Source organism: Panthera onca, chromosome A1 (assembly GCF_046562875.1).
Source record: "Panthera onca isolate mPanOnc1 chromosome A1, mPanOnc1 haplotype 2, whole genome shotgun sequence".
In the NCBI taxonomy this organism is placed as follows: Eukaryota; Metazoa; Chordata; class Mammalia; order Carnivora; family Felidae; genus Panthera; species Panthera onca.
In genome coordinates, this window is record NC_138339.1 from 169,527,666 (window position 1) to 169,541,887 (window position 14,222).

General features: G+C 37.3%; 1 protein-coding gene across 7 annotated transcripts in view; it reads right to left on the reverse strand.

Annotated features, from left to right (window-relative positions):
* Nucleotides 1-14,222, reverse strand: part of PCCA (propionyl-CoA carboxylase subunit alpha) — a 413,047-nt gene that overhangs the window by 220,362 nt on the left and 178,463 nt on the right. The window lies entirely within an intron of this gene.

Consider the following 14,222-nt stretch of genomic DNA (forward strand, 5'->3'; position numbering starts at 1 on the left):
GATTTAAAAAAAGAAAAAAACGCCAATGCCTAAAAAGTATTTGTAAACTATCTGTATCACTTGTCTCAGTTTTTAATTAGATGTCGTCCAGCAATGCTTCCCACTTTCAATTCTGAAACTAATTCTTATCTGAAAATTACATATTTAGCTGCAATCCTCGGTATGGCTGGTAATCAACTGTTCTGCTACACATAGCATGGCATCCACAGAGGCAGCTTATGATTTTCCAAAGCACTAAGCTAGCCTGGTCTCACTCACTCTCCTGCTTTCACTAACCTGTCCTGACAAGCAACCAGATTAGCGTACTCTTACATCAATGCAGTGTAGCAGAAAGGAGCAGATGGATCCTGCAGGTTGTTTCCCCTTCAGACTTACATGGGGAGTGCTTAGCATGCACAATAGCAAAACTGAGCCAGTGAAATCACTCTGCTTTCTCAGCAAATTGCCGATAACTACTTTGGATGATGCTGTCATGGGGATCCCTGGCCTTCCACACTCACACATGGGATCCACATGTACAAAAACATGCACTGACATAGAGGGATGCTAACAGGGATACACATCATTATGAATTTGCTTGATTGCTCGCAAGTTGCTAAATTTAACGAAGCTACAAAAAAGCCACTTATGGCACTGATAAGGAGCAAATGATATGTCTCTCATCAAAAACCTTGAAGAAGTTTTAAAAATTTAAAACTTTAGCCACATCTGTTACTTTAAATACCAATTTCTTTTCTCATAAAAACTAAAGCATGTTCCAAATGCACCTCTTAATAGTTTCTTTATCATGACATGTCCGATTTCATAAACTCTGACACGGGAAAAGGTCAATGAACAAACGAATTGTCTTCCCATCTTCAACTACACTAATTGAAGGACAGGACTTAGTCATTATAATAATCTCGAAGCTTATCATAAGCAGACAATGCCATGGTCTTAAAAAAAAAAAAAAAAGAAAAAAGCTTTGTAAAAATAAACAGATGGCATCCATAATTAGCTCTGTGTGTGTTATGAGTTTGTTTACAGTTTCAACACTTTAAGACATTTTGACATAATTTTAATGACAAATCATCACTAAAATAAGCATCTACCCTTTGCAAAATGAACGTGACACTAAATAAAGATCTTATTAGATAGTTCAAAAATTAAATTTTTCAAAGCAAATTATGGTTTTTTGAGAAACAAGATTCTATATGATAAATATAACAAGAAGGGAACAATGTAAAGCCCCTCTATCACTGCTAGAAACAAATCTGAATGGGAAGGCATCTTATCACTCTATTCAAAGTGAGCCTACTATGTGCCAAGGGCTTTGTATCAATACTATTCATACACCTCCATAGGTGAGAAAACAATTTTAAAAGTGAATGACTTAATTTCCTCCTCTGGCTAGTGCCCAGAAAATATACTAGGCAAATCAATATATATTGAATGAATAAGTGAGCAGCAAATCCAGAGACACATCTACAGCAAATGGTAGAGGCAGCGCTGGCATTCAGGTCACTCCAGAGATGGTATGACGTTCCTATTCTCCTCATGTAAAAATGCATATAAAAACATGTAGTAAACTGGGGCGCTTGGCTGGCTCAGTCAGGGGAGCATGTGACTCTTAATCTCGGGGTCGTGAGTTCAAGCCCACATTGGGTGTAGAGATTACTTAAAAAAAAAAAAACTTAAAAAAATGTAGTAAACATAAAAAGCTGCATAATTAGGTGCTGTTGTCTTCTATAAAACACAGTATTATTAAAGTTTAAAGACCCAAATTCATTATAAGGCTCTGTTTACCTTAGAAGACTTTTCTGTAACTGTCTAAGAGAAAAGTATGTAAGACCCATATTAAACGAAATCCAAAAATGGACCCACTTGACACCAACTTAGAATTATAGAACAGAAACAACACATTTTTCAATCTCAATTAGTGAGCTACAATCGTATCAAAATAAAATAATTAAGTAGGTAACTAGAATAACAACTAGCTGCTAAAGGCAAAACTCATTACTTGCAGAACTTAAAAAACATACCCACTTAGGTTCAAGTATTGTTAAAGAAATATTTCTAAATACATTTGAATATAATTCTGAAGTTATTCAACTGGATGTGTGAAACATTTCCTTTAGACCCTGCCTTAGTATTACCAGGAATCTTGTAGGCATAACATTGTTTAAATAACCATGTATAGCCCCATTTCTGAGAACTTGGAAACAGGTTCCCCTCTGCAAGTCAAATTCCATACTTAAGAGATCAGAACAGAGATATACAAAGAGACAAAACAGTTCCCAGGCCAAAATATAATTCAATAGAAGTTTTAAAAATATGTTTTAAAAGGGGGGAAAAAAAGGGCAGGGAGTGAGGATCAATGGAAAGTGAAGGCAGCTAACTGGAACGAAAGGTTATTCAAAGAGAGACTCAAAGACTGGTGTCTGGTAGGCCAACAATTTTGTCTTGTCCCACCAGAAGAAACATCTACATAAGTTTAATGCCAATAAACATATATTCAGAGGACTATTATGTGGAAGGGGGGAAAAAAAACCCACAAGGTTTCTATGTCACTTCTATTCAGAAAACACTGATTTCACCTAAGTTAAATATGTTCTTCTTCTTTTTTTTTTTTTTTTTAAGACTCCTCAGACTCATTAATCTGTCAATATGCTTTGGGATTCTCAAGAGGAGGGTATTATACAGCACTTATTCACCCACACACCTGCTTTTGGACGATATCCTATGGGTTGAGAAGTCCATGGAACACACTTTTAGAAACCATGCCCTAAATATTCAAAATACAAAAATGAATTCCCTTATTGTGACAAAAAAATTTTTGAGAACCTGGCTTCACACATAATTTTTCTACCCAGTAGAAAGGGTGCTAGTTCCAAGAAGTATATGAATAAGGATACACTAAATAGTATGATTCTGCATTTGAAGATTAATACACTGACATTCTAGTATATAAATCTCATGGTTTAGTCAACAAAAGACCTAAACTACCCCCACCACAAAAATTACACATTAGTAAAAAAAAAAAAAAAAGCCCAAAACAAGTCAGAATTTCTGAATCCTTGAAGACAAATTTGTGATTGGGATTAGTGAGAGAATGTGCACTCTGCAGGGTCTGTTAGTAGCTGATAAATCAGTTTGTACTGGCAATGCCCCTATCTCTCCATGATGTTTTGTTCAAATAGGTGCAAACAGCTACAATCATGAAATGTCATACTATGGAACACACAATCGTGCTAGAGTGAGTCTATATAGTTCTATATGCCTACATCAGATGATTGCAAACATCCAGCTTTTTATAAATCCATTTGCTATTTTCATTTAGTTTTGTCTTCTTGATCACCAGCAAGCTGTCACTAATATCTGTGTTTGTGTATAGACCTCTTGCCACTCTGTTTTCAAATGTATTTGTTCCTTTAAATGTATTTCCCCCCCCAAATATAAATAACTGAGCTTATCAAATCCAACAGTGAGATAAATCTGATTTTGCTTCACCTCTGAGTTCTTAATGTATCAAACTTCAACACTAACAAACTTAGAAAAACAAGTCTTCCCAGCATTGGGTCTGCCATTCGCAATCTTTAACCTCATTTCTCATTAAATACAAACAGTGAAGTATCTAAAACTAGTGAGTGAAAGTATCATGAAACATTTCCAGTACCGAAGTAACTCCCAATAAAATACCTTACTGATGACGAAGGGAAAAGTAGTAACTCTACAGTAAAGAAATGCAAGAGACATCAGTTAACCAAGTCAACCTGAGCAGTAACGGGATAAACAGACCTCGCAGGTCTCCTACGTGGTGGTCAGAGGAGGACAGTACATTTTCTGTATACTTCACAAGATACAGAGCCTCAATATAATCATCAGAAAGCAGACAGATGCAACATGAGGGATGTTCTATAAAATAAAGAGCCTGTGCTCATGAAAAAATGTAAAGATCACAGTTGAAAAAAAAAAAGACTAACAAACTGTTCTAGATGGAGAAAAAGAGGTATGACAAGTAAATGTAATGTAGGGTCCAGAAAATGGGTTTCTTTTACCCTGAAAGACTTTAGTGGAACAACCAGTAAAATCTGAATATGATCCGTAGATTAGATGATACATAATATGTAAACGTTAATATCCCGATTTTTATAATGGCACTGTAGTAATGTAAAATAATTTTCTTGGGGTGCCTGGATGGTATCTGACTCTTGACTTTGGCTCAGGTCATGATCCCAGGGTCATGGGATCAAGTGCAGCATTGAGCTCTGAGCTGAGCATGGAGCCTGTTTAAGATTCTCTTTCTCCTCTTTCTCTCTCTCTCCTTCCCTCCCTCCGCCCCTTCCCCCACCCCATCACTCAAAAAGGAGGAGGAGGAGGGAAAGAAAGAAAGAAAGAAAGAAAGAAAGAAAGAAAGAAAGAAAGAATCTTCTTCTTGTTTTTAGGAAATACAGATGTATTTAGAAGTAAAGGGATACCAGGCCTGCAATTTACCCTTAAATGTTCCAGGCAAAGAAGACATAGAGAGAGAGACATAGATAAAAGGATAAAGCAAATGTAAATGTTAGTGAAAGGTGTTCAGAACATCTTTGTAACATTTTGCAATTTTTTTGTACATCTGAAAGAATTTCACATAAAATTAATACAAATTAAAGCAACATCACTAAAGTTTGTTTTATATAATAAAATATTATTAAAATAAAGATATCTGACTTGATCAACATTTTATCTTCAATCAAACATAAAGATATCTTGGGTGGCTCAGTTTGTTAAGCATCCAACTCTTGATCTCAGCTCAGGTCATGATCTCACAGTTTGTGGGTTCAAGCTCCGCATCGGGCTCTGTGCTGGCAGTGCAGAGCCTGCTTGGGATTCATTCATTCATTCTCTCTCTCTCTCTCTGCCCCTCCCCTGCTTGTGTTCTCTCTCAAATAAACATTAAAATAATAATAAAGATATCTGCCTTAGTCAACATTTTCTCTTTAATCAAAATACACTGTGTTAAATAATCAATAGTAGATAATATGTTCAAGAGGTTTTCTCTGACTTAAACTTTTAAATATTTTGTGTTATTTGCCTAACAATTCCTAAGATTTAAAGAATAGGTAATGAAGTAACAGGCAAGTTTTCCTCAAGAAGAGCAAAATTCAGGCAATTCTAATTATACACTTAAGTTAACCTCAAATGAAAATTAACACTGAGGGAAGTTCAAAAGAGAAAAAAGTCACAGAAAGTATAGAGAAGTCAGAACAAAGAAGTATGTGTTGGCCATGAGAGAGAAGGAGGGTTATGAAAAGTATTCAAAATTCCTTAAATGAAGAAGTATTTGGTTGTAATTGTCAACTGGTAAATGGTGGCCCAATTGCCTAGTCAAGGCAGAAGGTGTCCCCAAAGATGACCCAACCAACATACCTAACATGTAATAGCACTGAAATTTACAAAATCCCACCATATGCATGATCCTGTTCCTTAATACTCCACTCTCATTTTATAGAGAAGGCATATGAGTTACAAAGAAGAGGTATTTGGTGAGTGAACATTAAGAGTATCTAATAATCAGGGGTGCCTGGGTGGCTCAGTCAGTTAAGTGTCTGACTTCGGCTCAGGCCATGATCTCACAATCTTGTGAGCTCGAGTCTGGTGTCGGGCTCTGTGCTGACAGCTCAGAGCCTGGAGCCTGCTTCAGATTCAGCCTGCCTGCCTCTCTCTCTCTCTCTCTCTCTCTCTCTCTCTCTCTCTCCCCCCTCCCTCCCTCCCTCTCTCTCCCCCCTCCCTCCCTCCCTCCCTCTCTCCCTCTCTCTCTCTGCCCTTCCCCTGATCGTGCACTCTCTCTAAAGAAAAAAAAAAAAAAAAAGAAAAAGAAAAAGAAAATTTTAATTAAAAAAAGAATAATATTCAAATAATGTTTTTTGTAATTTTGCAAAATTAGCGTGATTTTACGAAACATCTTTATTAAATGCATCAAGTCTTGGGGCACCTGGGTGGCTCAGTCAGTTAAGCACCTGACAGGCTCAGGTCATGATCTTGCAGCTCATGGGTTCTGGCCTTGCATCAGGCTCTGTGCAGGCTCTGTCTCCAGCTCTCTCTGTCCCTTCCCTGCTCACAGACTGTCTCTCTCTCTCTCTCTCTCTCTCTCTCTAATATAAACATTAAAAAAAGAAAAAAGAAAAAAAATAAATACATCAAATCTAACCCAACAAATGTTACAAGACTTGGTTTGGGAACGCTCTCTTTGGTAAGCAGAACCTATTTGATTCAACTCAACAGAGTAGTTTAGGTGTAACTACCTGTTGAATTATGAGGAAATTGCCCTGTTATATAAAACTGAGTTTCATAATGGTATTTGGCATAACAGATCCCTGTTCGGTTTGTTGTTATTCCAGCCTGAAAGTATAACAGATGCCATTATTTTTGGTTGTGCTCTTTCGGTTCAGAGAGCTTCCTTGTCCAGAACAGAATCTAGCATACATCTATTAAAATTCTGATGCTCTACCTTCTGAGAATACAGGATTTCAAAATAAAGATCTAAAGTTATTAGATTTTGATCCACAGCACTCAAAGATAAAAAGCACATTGGGAAATGGGCCCCAACATAGGATTCTTGTAAACTCACCTTGAAAATAATGGCTATATTCAAGTGTGGCAGTAAAAACTGAAGAGATTCTATTATAGAGCTTCCCCGAGCTTCCCAACACAAATAACTAGATGAAGAAAGGATAACGGTTTTATGTTATGGGCTGAACTGTGTCCCCCCTCTTCCCCCATTTCATATGTTTAAGCCCTAACCCCTAGTACCTCAGAATATGACTGTATTTGGAGACAGGGTCTTCAAAGAGGCAATTAACTTAAAATGAGGTCATTAGGGTGGGCCCTAATCCCACATGACTAATGTCCTTAAAAGAAGAGATTAGGGGGGCGCCTGGGTGAGTCAGTCAGTTAAGTGTCCGACTTCAGCTCAGGTCATGATCTCGCTGTCTGTGGGTTCAAGCCCCACTTCGGGCTCTGTGCTGACAGCTCAGAGCCTGGAGCCTGCTTCAGATTCTGTGTCTCCCTTGCTCTCTGCCCCTCCCATGCTTGCGCTCTGTCTCTGTCTCTCAGCAATAAACATTAAAAAAAAATTTTTTTTAATGTTCTTTTTTTGAAAAAAAGAAGAAGAAATTAGGACACGAACACACAGCACAGAAGACAGACCATGGGAAGACACAGAGACAAGATGGCCATCTGCAGGCCACAGAGAGAGGCCACCAGAAGAAACCAACACCGTGAACATCTTCATTTTAGACTTCTAGCCAGAACTATGAGAAAATAAATTTCTGCTGGTTATGCTAAGTGAAATAAGTCAGGCAGAGAAAGACAGATACCATATGCTTTCACTCATATGTGGATCCTGAGAAACTTAACAGAAGACCAGGGAGTAGGGGAAGGGGGAAAAAAAGTTACAGAGAGGGAAGGAGGCAAACCATAAGAGACTCTTAAATACTGAGAACAAACTGAGGGTTGATGGGGGTGGGGGAGAGGGGAAGCGGGTGACAGGCATTGAGGAGGGCACCTGTTGGGATGAGCACTGGGTGTTGTATGGTATTGTCAAAACCAATTTGACAATAAATTATACATTAAAAAATTTTTTTTCTTCTGGGTAGGCCACCCTGTCTGTGGCACGTTGTTACAGTAGCTCTAGGAAACTAACACAGGAACAAATTTGAAAAATTAAAATCTAGGTAAGAGTCCAGAACTCAAAGACACCAAAATAGTCTTTCAATAGTAGACACCACAATATGCTTTCAAACAAAAACCTAAGTGAAGGTATCTGACCAGTTTACCTATTCACATCTGAGTAATAGAAACTTCTTTCCTTCAACTTTCTAATAAGACTCAATAAATATAAAGGGAAAATATAGCATAGCCTACACTGTATTCTCAGTTTCATATGAGACTGGCTTCAAATATTCCAGAACACTCCAGTTCTGGCTTACTCTAAGCCAGTCTGTGAACCTTGGCCTGACTTTAAAAATAATCAAAAAGGTCAACTTCTGCCCATATCTAAAATGTCCCTTCTGGAAAAAATGTAATTTTACAAATTAGTCACAAATCCATTTTCCCTATTAATTTATCCTAATTGCATCAATTATTCTTTCAATCAACACTCTAACTTCAAAGAAGACCGAACTCTTTTAGTATGGACAATCCTGAATATTTTTAAAATCCAAAACTGCTCTGAAATTAGAATATGGTATTTGTCAGTTACAGTCAATTCTTAGAAATCAGAATTTGGATTGCAATAATTCTTAATTTTTAAATAAGTGAAATAACAAAGAGGAAAAATCAATTTAGAGTTTCTAAAATCCTTCTGCAATATAAAGATACCACATGGTGCAGAATTATCTGATGGGAGGTGGGGGTGTCTCGTCTCCATAGAATCTCATCAATTCCACTTCACTTTCTCTTCCATCCCATTGTGAAAGTAGATTCTGATTTCACTGTGGCAATCACATATGAGCAACTGACTAAAATCTAACAAAAGTGGGAGAATTCAGCTGTCTTTTCTTAAGGATATGGAATAGGCAGCCAGCTGACCACACCTGGGCGTTCACTACTGTAAGATATTATTCCTTTCTACTTGACAGTGTTCCAGTTCTTATCATCTTTGTAGACTACATAAAGGCTGTCTTCCCAAAGAACTAAAATCTATAAATAACCTACGCTTGGAAATTAGCAATTATACACACACACGAATTTGCAAAGGTATATTCAGGGTCCTAACATTAATCTTCTAGAAAAAGGTCTAAGCAAAAATAACGTATGAATGTAACAAACACTTTTACCCATCAGCTTCATTTTTACATTTCCAAGTCTTCTTCTAATCTCCTAGTCTCTTGCACAAATATCCTTATGATAAAAAGATACCTTTCAAAGTGGTTTATTGCAAGTATATTTGTTCATTTGCAACAATGTTTCTGCAGTTAACAGACAAAAGAATAATTTAAAAAGTTATTAATTTGTGGCTCAGTTTGCCATTTGAAAAAAATGACTACTGACAAGCTTTCCTAATAATGACAATAGTAATAGTAAACACGTTAACCACATTTAACAAACATAGCATGCAGAATATCATGGTGAAATTCTCAGGAAGAAGGAGTGTTTAGTCTAAATCAGGCACTTTTCTGAGCATTTTAAATGCATTAACTCATTTAATGCCCACAATCCTATAGAGCACATGCTACGGTTACTGTCCCTTTATAGATGCAGGTAATGAAGCATAGCAAAGTTAAGGAACTTCCTCATAGTCCTACAACCAGGAAGGAGTAGAGCTAGGATTTACTTGCGCTAATCAGAATAGAGGATGTTTGCAATTAATGAAAACAATGAATAAAGGACTTGCCCATTAGTCAGCTATAGCTGTTATGAACCATTTTAGGGTCTAGAACCTCACTAAATTTCTCTCTAGAAAAGCATGTATCCAATTTCAGAGGGTCCACAGATTCCTCCAAAGCTGCTTAACGATATCCAGGTAACCCTGGTTAAATATTTCTGCTTTGGAAGATGGCCAAACCAGCACTGCTCCACTCCAAATCGCATGGTCTCTATTTCCCCCAGAGTCAGTGAGCAGTTCAGGATACTGCAAACAGTGATGAAGAGCAGGTGGCTGTGGTCTCCCGTGGGCTGGGGGACACCTGGAGGCCAGCTTCAGAGATCCCCAGGAAAAGATATGAAAGAAGAGGTCAGGGAGACAGCTTGGCCTGCAGAGATCTATGCTGCCAGAAAACAAAGTCGCTAAAGGCTCCAGGAGAGTCCCTGATCACTCGGCTAACAAGTCTGAGTAGTGAATGAATATTAGCTGGATTCTCCTGGAGACGAAGAGAACACGAAGAGATATATGCTCTTCCTGACCTCAGGAGTAGATAAGGCTGTGTCTTCAACCACTCGAAGGACTGCTGCCACTTTGAATATTACAACAAACAGAACTCAGTAGTGAACCCAAAATCAACTACAGTAAAGCCACGGGAGGCAGCTTACCCATCAGGGACAGGCCAATCATTCAGAATAATGACTATAGATACCTAGTGAAACAGAGCAGCTGAGGAACAGGAGGAAAAAAAAAAAGCAATGGGGCATTTAGAAACTTCAAGGGTAGTAACACATGCACACATACCCCCATGCTCAAGGGGAATTTCTGGGATAAAATAACACGATTTCCCAACTATGCAACTTAGTTGAATACTTTAAGGAAAAGATGTAGCCATTAGAACTCGAATTAGAAGCCTGGAAGAGCAACATAAATATCAAATAACAGAACACAAGAGCACCTGTTTGGCTCAGTCAGTTAAGTGTCCAACTTTGGCTCAGGTCATAATCGCTCGTGAGTTCGAGCCCCACGTTGGGCTCTGTGCTGACAGCTCAGAGCCTGGAGCCTGCTTCAGATTCTTTGTCTCCCTCTGTCTCTCTGCCCCTTCCCTTCTCACACTGTCTCCCTCAAAAATAAATGTTAAAAAAATTTTTTTAAATTAAACCCTTTAAACAAGACAAAGATATGATATAATGATACAAGGTACACAATGCAAGTAAAATGTCATAAACATATACCTACCATACACAGATATAGATATATAGATAAATATGCAAAGTAAACATTGCTTAAAATGCAAGGACAACTTGCTGCAGAATGAATATAGATGTACACTGAAGTAGTAACAGATGAAATTACATAATGTCTGAGATTTTTGTTAAAATACTCCATCTAAAAGGGACAAAAGCAAGGCTTATATAAAACAATATGAGCAAAGTAAATACAAAGCTAGGTTACAGATTCACGGGACTTTACCATACCACTCTTGCTCTTCTTAGGACTTTTGTATGTTTGACAATTTCCATGCATAAAAGAGACAGAAAAACTGACACATGGAGGAAGAAAAAGAAGGAAGGGATGGGGGCGGGTGGGGAAGGAAAGAAATAAGAAAGACGGAAAGAGCCAAGGAAAGAAATGCAAGAAGGTCCTGAATGCAAGAATTTTTAGAGCAGTGAAACTACTCTGCATGACACTGTAATGGTGGATACATGTCATCAAATATTTGTCAAAACCCACTGAATGTACAACACCAAGAATGAACCCTAATGTAAATTACTGGTTAATAACAATGTGTCAACACTGGTTCATCGATTGTAACAAATATACCACACTAATACAAAACATTAATAATAGGGGGAACTAAGGCTGGATGGGTAAAAGGGTATATAGGAACTCTTTGTACTTCCTACTCATCTTTCTGTAAACCTAAAACTTCACTAAAAGATAAAATATATTTTTATTTACTTACTTATTTTTGAGAGAGAAGGTGAGGGAGGGGCAGAAAGAGAGGGAGAGCAAGAATCCCAAGCAGGCTCAAGGCTGTCAGCATGGAAACCAATACAGGGCTCAATCCCATAAACCGTGAAGGTCATGACCTGAGCCAAACACTTAACCAACTGAGCCACCCAGGCATCCCTGTTTTTTTAAATTATGATGAGAAATTCTACGTATCTCTTTCTAAATCAAATAGATCCAATAAAAAAAAAAAAAAGAACTCGGGCACCTGAGTGGCTTAGTTGGTTAAGCATCCAACTTCAGCTCAGGTCATGATCTCATGGTTCATGAGTTTGAGCTCCACATCAGGCTCTGCGCTGAGAGATTGTCTCCCTTTCTCTCTGCCTCTCCCCTGCTCATGCTCTCTCACACACACACAAAATAAATAAATACACTTAAAAAGTATTTTAAAAAATCTAGAAGAACATGAATAAATCATTAACCTTCAATAATCTTGATTATGAATAGATCATATTACCTCATAAAGTATTGACAGTCTACCACAAAAGGAATTAGAAAGTTGTTTAAAGACCTACCACTGAGAAAGATACCAATACAAATGGATTCACATCTGAGTTTTAATATTTAAGGAACACATATTGCCTATTACCTATACAATATTCTCACAGTTTCAAAAAATACATATAATATTAAGTCTGGTAAAGACAGTATTTAAAAAAATAAAAATTCAAAATCATTATAATTAGCTCACAAAATCCAGTAAAACACCAAAAGGAAAATCATTATGTCTAATTAAAATTTATTATAGGAATATAAAGCAAAAGTATCAAAAGAATTCACAATGTTAATAAAAGATAAAAGCTATTTTTCCTTATTAGTAGTAATTGGTAGACAACTAACAGTTTTGGCCACAACTAGAGACAAAGGTAAGATCTTGCAAATTTCTAGAGGGAGAATTTTTTTTTTTAATTTTTTAAATATTTATTTTTGAAGGAGAGCGAGACAGAGCCTGAGCAGGGGAGGGGCAAAGAGAGTGGGAAACACAGAATCCGAAGTAGGCTCCAGCCTCTGAGTTGTCAGCACAGAGCCTGATGCGGGGCTCAAACCCACGAGCTGTGAGATCATGGCCTGAGCTAAAGTCAGACACTTAACTGACTAATCCACCCAGGCGCCCCAAGAGGGAGAAAAATTTTTTAAACAAATGGTCAAGAATCAGAATACATCTCAATATCAAAAGTCGAAACTAAAAGAAAGCTGAAAAAGGTCTTCAAGACACTAACAGAAAGTTAATTCTAATCCAGAATTCTATACTCAAAATTCTAGAAAAAAACACAGGAGAAAGTCTTTGTGACCTCAGGTTAGACAAAGAATGCTCAGGTACGACACCAAAAGCACAATCCATAAATGAGGAAAAAATAGTAAACTGGGCTTTAATGAGTAAAAAACTTATGTTTCAAAAGACACCATTAAGAAAATAGAAAGACAAGCCACAAACTGGGAGAAAATACCTAGAAATTGCATATCTGTATCAAGAATGTATAAAGAATTCTTACAGGGGCAGCTGGCTGGCTCAGTTAGTGGAGTGTGCAACTCTTGATCTCAAGGTTGTGAGTTTGAGCCCCACGTTGGGTGTAGAGATAACTTAAATAAAATCTTTAAAAAAAATAATAATTCCACAGCTCAGTAATAATAAGGTAAACCAATTTAAAATTAGGCAAAGGATATGATTAGACGCTTTAACTAAAGGAGATAACATGACTGACCAATAAGCACCCAGAGATTTGATATCACTAAGCATTAGGGAATAGCAAATTAAACCCCAAAGAGATAGCATTTTGTATCCACTAGAATGGCTATCATGAAAAAGACAATTAAAAAGTACCTATTCAGAAGGATATGGAAATGTAGAGAAACTGAAACTCTTACACATTATTCATGGAAATGTAAAATGGTGCAGCCACTTTACAGCTGTCCAGACAGCTGGACAGTTTGATAATTTACCACACAACAAACAATTCCATTCTATGTATCTACCCAAGAGTAATTAAATAATTTGTCCAAACTCTTATACCTCAATCATCATAGCAGCATTATTCACAATAGCCAAAAAGTGGACGCAATTAAAATATCCACAAACTTATAAGTAGGGAAGTAAAATATAGGATATCCACACAATGGAATACTATTCAGCAATTAGAACAGACTACTGAAACACACTACACCATAAATAAACCTCAAAAACATGCTAAGAAGTCAGACACAAAAGACCATATATTGTTTGATCTCACGTATACAAAGTGTCCAGAAATATAAAATATGGAAACTACAGAAACAAAGTAAATTAACAGTTGTCTGGGAGTGGGGATGTAAAAAGGAATGACTACAGGGGCACCTGGCTAGCTCAGTCATTAGAGTATCCAACTCTTGATCTCGGGGTCGTGAATTTGAGCCCCACATTGGGTGTGGAGATTACTTTAAAAAAATAAAATCTTTTAAAAAAAGAAAAGAAATGGCTTCAAATGTGCACAGGTAACTTTATGGGGTGATAGAAATGTTCTATAGAATGATTCTGATGTTAGTAGCACAACTCTGTATATTTATTTAAATTTTACTGACTTGTCTTAGTCCGTTTGGGACGCTGTAACAGAATAACATGGACTGAGTGGCTTATAAAAAACAGAAACTTATTTTTCACAGTTCTGAGGTTGGGAAGTCCAAGATCAAGGTGCCAGCCAATTCAATGTCTGATGAGAGTCACTTTCCAATTCATACATGGGAGTCTTCTTTCTCACTGTCCTCACATGACAGAAGGGAGAAGGTTGCTCTCTAGGGTCTCTTTTACGAGGTCACAAATTCCATTAGTGAGGCCTCCACCCTTGTAACCTAATCATTTCCCAAAAGCCTCACCTCCAAATACCATCACCTTGGGAGTTATGTTTTAACA